The sequence below is a fragment of the Arachis hypogaea genome, chromosome 11, assembly GCF_003086295.3.
Source record: "Arachis hypogaea cultivar Tifrunner chromosome 11, arahy.Tifrunner.gnm2.J5K5, whole genome shotgun sequence".
NCBI classification, from domain to species: Eukaryota; Viridiplantae; Streptophyta; class Magnoliopsida; order Fabales; family Fabaceae; genus Arachis; species Arachis hypogaea.
In genome coordinates this window covers 43,279,574-43,287,867 of record NC_092046.1, presented here as the reverse complement: position 1 = coordinate 43,287,867, position 8,294 = coordinate 43,279,574, and positions in this window count along the sequence as shown.

Genomic DNA, 8,294 nt, shown 5'->3' with positions numbered 1-8,294 from the left:
TTATTCAAAACAGCCTTCGACAAACTCGGCTTAGACGAAAGGGAACTAAGAGCATACCCGAACAATCTGTTTGGACTAGGAGACACTCCGATACAACCGTTGGGATACGTATCGCTACACACTACTTTTGGAAAGGGGAACCAATCTAGGACCCTCAAAATAGACTACATTGTGGTCGACGTAAGTTCAGCCTACAATGCTCTCATAGGACGGACAACACTCAATCAACTCAGCGCAATAGTCTCAACTCCACATCTATGCATGAAATTCCCAACTACAGAGGGGATAGCCACGGTAAAAGCAGATCAAAATATGGCACGTCGCTGCTATAACGAGAGCTTAAATCTCAAAGGCAGAGGAGAAGAGTTTCATACAATTGAGCTTGGTGGAGCTCAGCGTCGAGAAGAACTCCGTCTGCGCCCAGAAGGCGAGATAGAGAAGGTTCAGATTGGAGACACCTCGGATAAAACGACTAATATCGGCACGGTCCTAAGAGGAGACTCGAAAGAATCACTGATACAATTCTTGCGAGATAATGTCGACCTCTTCGCATGGAAAGCCGCAGACATGCCAGGAATAGACCCTAAGTTAATGTGCCACAAGTTAGCGGTCTATCCAGGATCTCGGCCGGTGCAGCAGAAACGAAGAAAACTCGGACCAGAACGATCCCGAGCTGTGGAAGAACAAGTACAAGCGTTATTGGAGGCAGGATTCATAAGAGAAGTCAAGTATCCACTATGGCTAGCCAACGTCGTTTTGGTGAAAAAGTCAAACAGGAAATGGCGCATGTGTACCGATTACACCGATCTCAACAAAGCCTGCCCAAAAGATCCATATCCACTCCCAAGTATTGACGCTCTGGTAGATGCTTCCTCTGGATATAGGTACCTCTCGTTTATGGACGCCTATTCGGGATACAACCAAATCCCCATGTATCCACCAGATCAAGAAAAAACATCGTTCTTAACACCAAAGGCGAACTACTGCTACATCGTGATGCCTTTCGGTCTTAAGAACGCGGGAGCTACTTATCAAAGGCTAATGAATAAAGTCTTCTCAGATCACATCGGGAAAATCATGGAAGTCTAAGTGGACGACATGTTGATAAAAACACAGAACGAAAATACATTATTGTCCGACCTGTCCGAAGTATTCGACACTATAAGGAAGCATGACATGCGACTCAACCCCGCAAAATGAACCTTCGCAGTTGAAGCAGGCAAATTCTTGGGTTTCATGCTCACACAAAGGGGAATTGAAGCGAATCCAGACAAATGTCAAGCTATACTCAACATGAAGAGCCCAACCTGTGTCAAAGAGGTACAGCAACTCAACGGGAGATTAGCCGCCCTATCCCGATTTTTAGCAGGAGCTGCGATAAGATCTCTCCCCTTCTATGCTACTTTAAGAAAGGGAAAACAGTTCGAATGGACGACAGAATGCGAACAAGCTTTCCAAGACTTCAAGGAGTTCTTAGGACGGCCACCTATCCTATCCCGACCACAAGAAGGAGAACCACTTATATTATATCTCGCAGTAGGAAGCCGGGCGATAGCCTCAGCACTAGTCAGAGAAGACAAAAATAGGCAACAACCTGTCTACTTCATTAGCAAAGCACTACAGGGATCCGAGCTGAACTACCAGAAAATAGAAAAATTTGCCTATACTCTCATCCTAACATCTCGACGACTCCGCCCGTACTTTCAGGCTCATACCATTAAGGTTAGAACTAACCAGCCCATAAAAGAAATACTACAAAAAACAGATTTAACAGGCAGAATTCTACAATGGGCAGTCAAGTTATCGGAGTTCGACCTCCAATATGAAGCTCGGATGGCCATCAAGTCACAGTATCTGGCCGACTTCATCGCAGAATTCACAGATACCCCGGAAACTCCCGCAGAATGGAATCTCTACGTGGACGGTTCCTCAAACAAAACTGGAAGCGGCGCAGGCGTGATAATAGAAAGCAACCAAGGAACCCAAGTTGAGCTTTCCCTCAAGTTCGGGTTCCCGGCCTCCAATAACCAAGCGGAATATGAAGCACTATTAGCTGGTTTGAAGATGGCTAAAGAGGTCGGAGCTCAAAAACTCAACATTTACAGCGATTCACAAGTGATCACATCACAAATAACAGGGAGCTACCAAGCCAAAGACTCCACCATGAAAAAATATTTAGACAAAACCAAGGAACTACTCGGACATGTCGGGGAATACAAGATCTGCCACATACCCCGCGAACGAAATGCCCGAGCTGATGCACTCTCAAAACTAGCCAGCACCAAACCAGGGGGCACAATAGAAGCCTCATCCAGGAAATGTTGCAAAACCCGTCAATTTCGGAAGAAGAACAAGTCCTGGCCATAACAAGTCAGGACCAAGGATGGATGACCCCCATAGTCAAATACCTCAAAGAAGGAACACTCCCCGCAGAAGAAAAGGAGGCAAAAAAGTTAAAAAGGGAGGCACAGTACTACACCATCATAAACAACATCCTGTACAAAAGAGGAATCTCAATACCTTTACTAAAATGTGTGCCGACCTCCAACACAAAGGAAGTGCTAGAAGAAATACATATCGGCATTTGTGGTAATCATCTCGGAGCGCGAGCTCTCGCCAAAAAAGTACTCCGAGCAGGATTTTATTGGCCAACTCTACAGAAAGAAGCCACAGAATTTGTAAAGACATGTCCACCATGTCAAAAACATGCCAATTTTCACATCGCCCCGCCAGAAGAGCTCATCAGCGTGACTTCACCTTGGCCATTTGCAAAATGGGGACTCGATCTTCTCGGCCCCTTCCCACAGGGATCAGGACAAGTTAAATTTCTCATAGCGGGAGTAGATTACTTTACAAAGTAGATTGAGGCAGAGCCCCTAGCCAATGCCACCACTCAAAGGAGTCGAAAATTCTTATATAGAAACATTGTCACGAGATTCGGGATTCTATATTCGATAACTACAGACAATGGCACTCAATTCACGGATGCAGGTTTCAGAAAACTAGTAGCCGACTGGAATATAAAGCACCAGTACACCTCCGTTGAGCATCCACAAGCCAATGGACAGGCCGAGGCAGCTAACAAAGTCATATTGGCTGGGCTAAAACGGAGATTACAAAATGCAAAAGGAGCCTGGGCAGAAGAGCTTCCACAGGTCCTATGGGCATATCGAACAACTCCACATTCCACCACGAAGGAATCCCCCTTCTGATTAGCATACGGAACGGAAGCAATGATTCTAGTAGAAATTGAGGAAGGATCGCCAAGAGTAGTTCACTACAATGAAGGAGCAAACTCCCAACTCCAAAGAGAAGAGCTCGACTTGTTACCCAAAATACAAGAAAGAGCTCGGATCAAGGAAGAAGCCCTAAAACGCCGAATGGCTTCCAGATACAATCAAAAGGTAGTGCCGAGAAGTTTTGCAGAGAATGATCTTATCCTAATCCGAAATGATATCGGAACAACTCGACCGGGAGAAGGAAAGCTGGCGGCAAACTGGAAAGGACCCTACCGAGTTATAGAAGTACTTGGAAAGGGCTACTACAGACTGTCTGAACTTGATGGACGAGAGCTTCTCAGGTCGTGGCACACCTGCAACCTCAGAAGGTACTACAGTTAGAAAAAAAAGGATATAAAAGATCTCATCATTGGATGCACTCTTTTTCCTAAAAAGGTTTTTTAATGAGGCACCAAGTTGAGACTCAGACAATCCCATATGTATATATTTCTATTTTTTATTTTAATAAAATATATTTGAGACATTCTACAAAGATTTCAAGACGCATTAATCTGAAGCATTCATCGTCCGATTATAAAGCGACAGATCGGCAGAAAGTGAAAAACAATTTCACTGCACGATCACGGTAAAGACAAACCGTCCGATAAAGGTGAAAACGCGATTCACCCAAAGGACGATCTAGAGATGACAACCACTTTCTACAAATCGGCAAAGATGAACACAGAATAATGTAAGAAGTTATCGAAAGTGATCTAAAAAAAAGAACCTGACGAGGTCCTACGGATCACTAAAATAATAACTTTAAGACTGGCCGACATTGAGAAGTCGGACCAAGTCAACCCGAGTTATAAGTAAACCCTGGAAAGAGGTCTGGCCAACCCTATTAAAGAGGATTACTTTAACTTAGAAGGGCTCGACATGACAAAGTCAGCCCAAACTAAAAGTTATCAAAGTAGTCCCTGAAAGAGATCTGACAAAGATCCAAGAAAGAGGACTACAAATAACTTAAAGGAGACCGATATAACCAAGTCGGACTCCTACTACTAAAAGTTATCAAAGTAGTCCATGAAAGAGATCTGACAAAGATCCAAGAAAGAGGACTACAAATAACTTAAAGAAGACCGATATAACCAAGTCGGACTCCTACTACTAAAAGTTATCAAAGTAGTCCCTGAAAGAGATCTGACAAAGATCCAAGAAAGAGGACTACAAATAACTTAAAGGAGACCGATATAACCAAGTCGGACTCCTACTACTAAAAGTTATCAAAGTAGTCCCTGAAAGAGATCTGACAAAGATCCAAGAAAGAGGACTACAAATAACTTAAAGAAGACCGATATAACCAAGTCGGACTCCTACTACTAAAAGTTATCAAAGTAGTCCCTAAAAGAGATCTGACAAAGATCCAAGAAAGAGGACTACAAATAACTTAAAGGAGACCGATACAACCAAATCGGACTCCTACTACAAACAAGTTACCAAAATAGTTCCTGAAAGAGATCTGACAAAGATCCAGGAAAGGGATTACAAATATAACTTGGAAATGGACTGCGAAAACAACTCGGAGACCAACTTGAAGGATTCAAATACAAAATACAAAAGCAATCCAAAAGAGGTTAAGTTGTAGGGTTCCAACATTCACAGAAAAGAAATACCAAGTCAAACACAAAAGACAAAGTTATCATCCACAAGATTAAAAAAGTCTCGGAGGCAACCAAAACCTACCGCAAAAGTAGAAGCATGCTACCATTTGTTTTTATAAAAAACAAAAGTTGCTAGGCAAGCAACAAGAAAGTGTTAGCAAAACATAAAGAGTTTAAAAAAGCCCACAAGCCGGGCCAACTACATATCCGAAATAAAGATTAAAACTAAGGGTCAGAAGATTTTTTAGCAGCATCAGGCTGAGGAGACGGAGGCCGAGTCTGAAGAGGAATGGCATCTACAGTACCGTCATCCCGGTTCAAGATCTGGCAGTCAGGGTCAGAAGCGGGAGGACCAACCTCGGCAGGGACAGCAGAAGTCGACACCTTGGTAGAGGCCATAGGGGGAGGATCGACATCATCCTCATCCTCGTCATCAGGGACAACCTTGCCATCCCTGACAACGTTCTCCAAGCTAAAGAGGGTCAGGTCGGCCTCGGGAGCAATAACCCGAACTTGTTCCCTCAGGTTCTCATAGGCAGCAGTTACACTGCCAACAAGATGACCTTGGAGTTCGGAATAATTAGCCCAGGCATTCTCCAACTCTTCTCTCAGTCGCAACACCTCCCGGTAAGACGTCAAATAACTGTCCTTATGCCGCATAGCCGTGTCCTCGGCCAATTTCAGAGAGCCAGCCAAGGAAGTAGAAATAGCCTTTTCATTTTCCAAATCTTTCTCCAACCTGGCCACCCTTACTTCAAGCTCCCCCTTTAAATCCTTCATCCGATCAAATTCTTGTTTGGCCTCCTCCATAAAAGCTTTAGTAGCATGGAGAGGAAGACTTTGAGCAGTCCGATATAGAGCCGCCCCCATGTGTGCCAACTTGATACCACTCCGGGTGATATAATCAAAATGATGAAGAATCAACACGTCATCCATAGAAAGAACACCATAAGGGCCGATTTGTTGATCTACAAACTCAACTGCATCAAAGTCAGGAGCATCAAGGTTGAAAGGTTCAGTTGTTCTTTGCTTCTTATTAGGAGGGGGACCGGAAGCAGCAACGGAAGATGGTGGAGGATCGACCTGATGGACCCGAGGAGTAGGAATTTCTCTCCTCGGCCCGGGAGAACTCGGTATAGGAGGTTTAACCAGAGGCTGAGAAGACCCCTCTCCGGCCGCTTTGGCCGAGAGGTTTAGTGCTGCGGTCGCCTTCTTTGCCTTCTTATAGGCTCTCATAGAATCATTATTCTTCGACATCTCTGAAAAACACAAAAAACAAAGACAAGTTACAACACAGGAAAAATAAAGCCTGAGAGCAAGTATAAAAACAAATCAGGCAGTACCCAAAGCAGCCCGAACCAAAGATGGATCACTCAAAAATCTCTTCGTGTCCAGGTGGGGTGGCTTCCCCCACAAATCTTCAAGAACGACCACAAAGGCCAGCTCAACCTCACTAAGCATTTCCCACGTGTAACGTGGCACTCTTACATTCTTTTGCCACTCCAGAGGAAAAGCAGGTTCATCATTTTCATCAAGAAAAAAGGGGCGAACCCCCTCAATGGCACGGACTCGGAAGAAATAGTTCTTAAAATCTTTAAACGACTCATCATACATGGCAAAAACTTTATGCCCCTAGGCCGACCTAAAAGAAACCCAGGAAGCTTTCTTTTTGGAGGAACCCCCAGGTTTGGCCGAGACAAAAAGATAAAGGAAAAGAGTTTCAGAAGGTGTTATATCCAACTCCTGACAAAGAAGTTGAAATATCTTGATAAAACCCCAGGAGTTTGGATGCAGCTGGGATGGGGCAATGTTGCAGGACCACAACAAATCAGTTTCAAAGGCAGTAAAAGGGAAAGTAACGTTCAATTGGCTAAAAAAGTATTCATAAGCATAGAAAGAGGGACGCTCCTCCTCGACGAAAGTCGGAAAACAAACTCTCTCATCAGAGTCAGGAGCAACAAGCTCATAATCACCCTCGCAGGAACTGTTAGCACAAATCCTATGGCGCTTCCTCAGCTCTATGCAAAATTCAGCATCCACAATAGAAACACACAACAAAACAAGGGAGTTCAGCCAATCGGACATCCCCTCGGGAACTCTGGAAGACATCTCTACAATGTTATTGCGAGAAGACATGAGGCCAACTAAATCCTACAAGTAAGAAAAGAAGAGGGGATTACTAAAAACATCTCGGACAAGGGAGAAAATAACTCAATACGATGCAGGAGATCACACAGAAAAGAAAAACCCCAAGACTCAAACCAAAATCTTGGGGCATCCTTTGGAGGCAATAATCAGGCAAAGTTTCCAAGAAAAATCTACAGCTCGCACCCCGGCATCTCTCAGAAAGAAAACAAAAGAAAGCGAAAATGCAAAAAAGATCACCCTCATACAGTTTATCAGAAGAAAGCACTATTTCTACAGTTTAGTAAAAATAACCAAGCGGAAAGGCGCAAACTTTTTTCGAAATCAAGCAAAAGCAAGCACCAACACCGAGCATACCAAACAAGAAATCATCAAAGACACCAGCCTTTTTTCCAGAATCAGATGCATTATCATCAAAAGCACAAACGAGAAATAACATGCAGAAGCCCTAAGCACATTAAAGCAATAGGAAAGGCGAAAAAGATTCAGAGCACGCATTACGACTATAACCAGGCACAGTAGAAGCAGAAAGATCCAAACTTCCCTCAAAGCAAAATCGCAACTTAATCACAAAAGGCCAAAAGCAGCGAAAAAGAAAGAAAATGCGAATGGAACTCACCTGAAGAAGAGAAAAGCTTCAAAGGAAATAAGGAGAGGTAAGTTGTCCCGAGAATCGTCAAGCGACGCTGCCACGAAGGAAAAGAAGAAACGAAGGCGAAAAACAGAGAACGAGAAAAACGGAGGAAAATGGTGAAGAAGTTACGAAAGAGAAAAAAAGAGAAACCGTCTCTGAGCTTTCAAAAATCAAAATAAAGAGCCAAAGGAAAAACGGAGTAATTAATACTAATTAATTAGGGTATTAAACCCTCGCACGTTCCCCAGGACAAAGCGCTAATACAAAAGGGCGCGCTTTTAGAAGGAAAACGTTCTACATTCAAAAAAGCTTCTGCAAAGGAATCGACAAAATGCTTAAGTTCGGCTTCACTAAAGAAGGACCGAAGTCAAGAACTCGACCTCAAACGGAAGACCGAGCTCAAGCAGGGGCACTGTTCATACCCAGAGTCGAGCTGTCCGAACCGGGATGTTCAGTAGCGAAGCGACCGACTTGTTCAGGTCAAGCGGACCGACTTCTTTATGAAGAACTCGGCCAAAACGACAGCAAAGCCCAATAAAAGGGCCCAAATAGAGGAACACGACCCAGAATCCAAAGGCAATCCCAGCCTATAGAGATAAAGGCGGTTCCCTTGAAGATAAGCTAACTTCACTC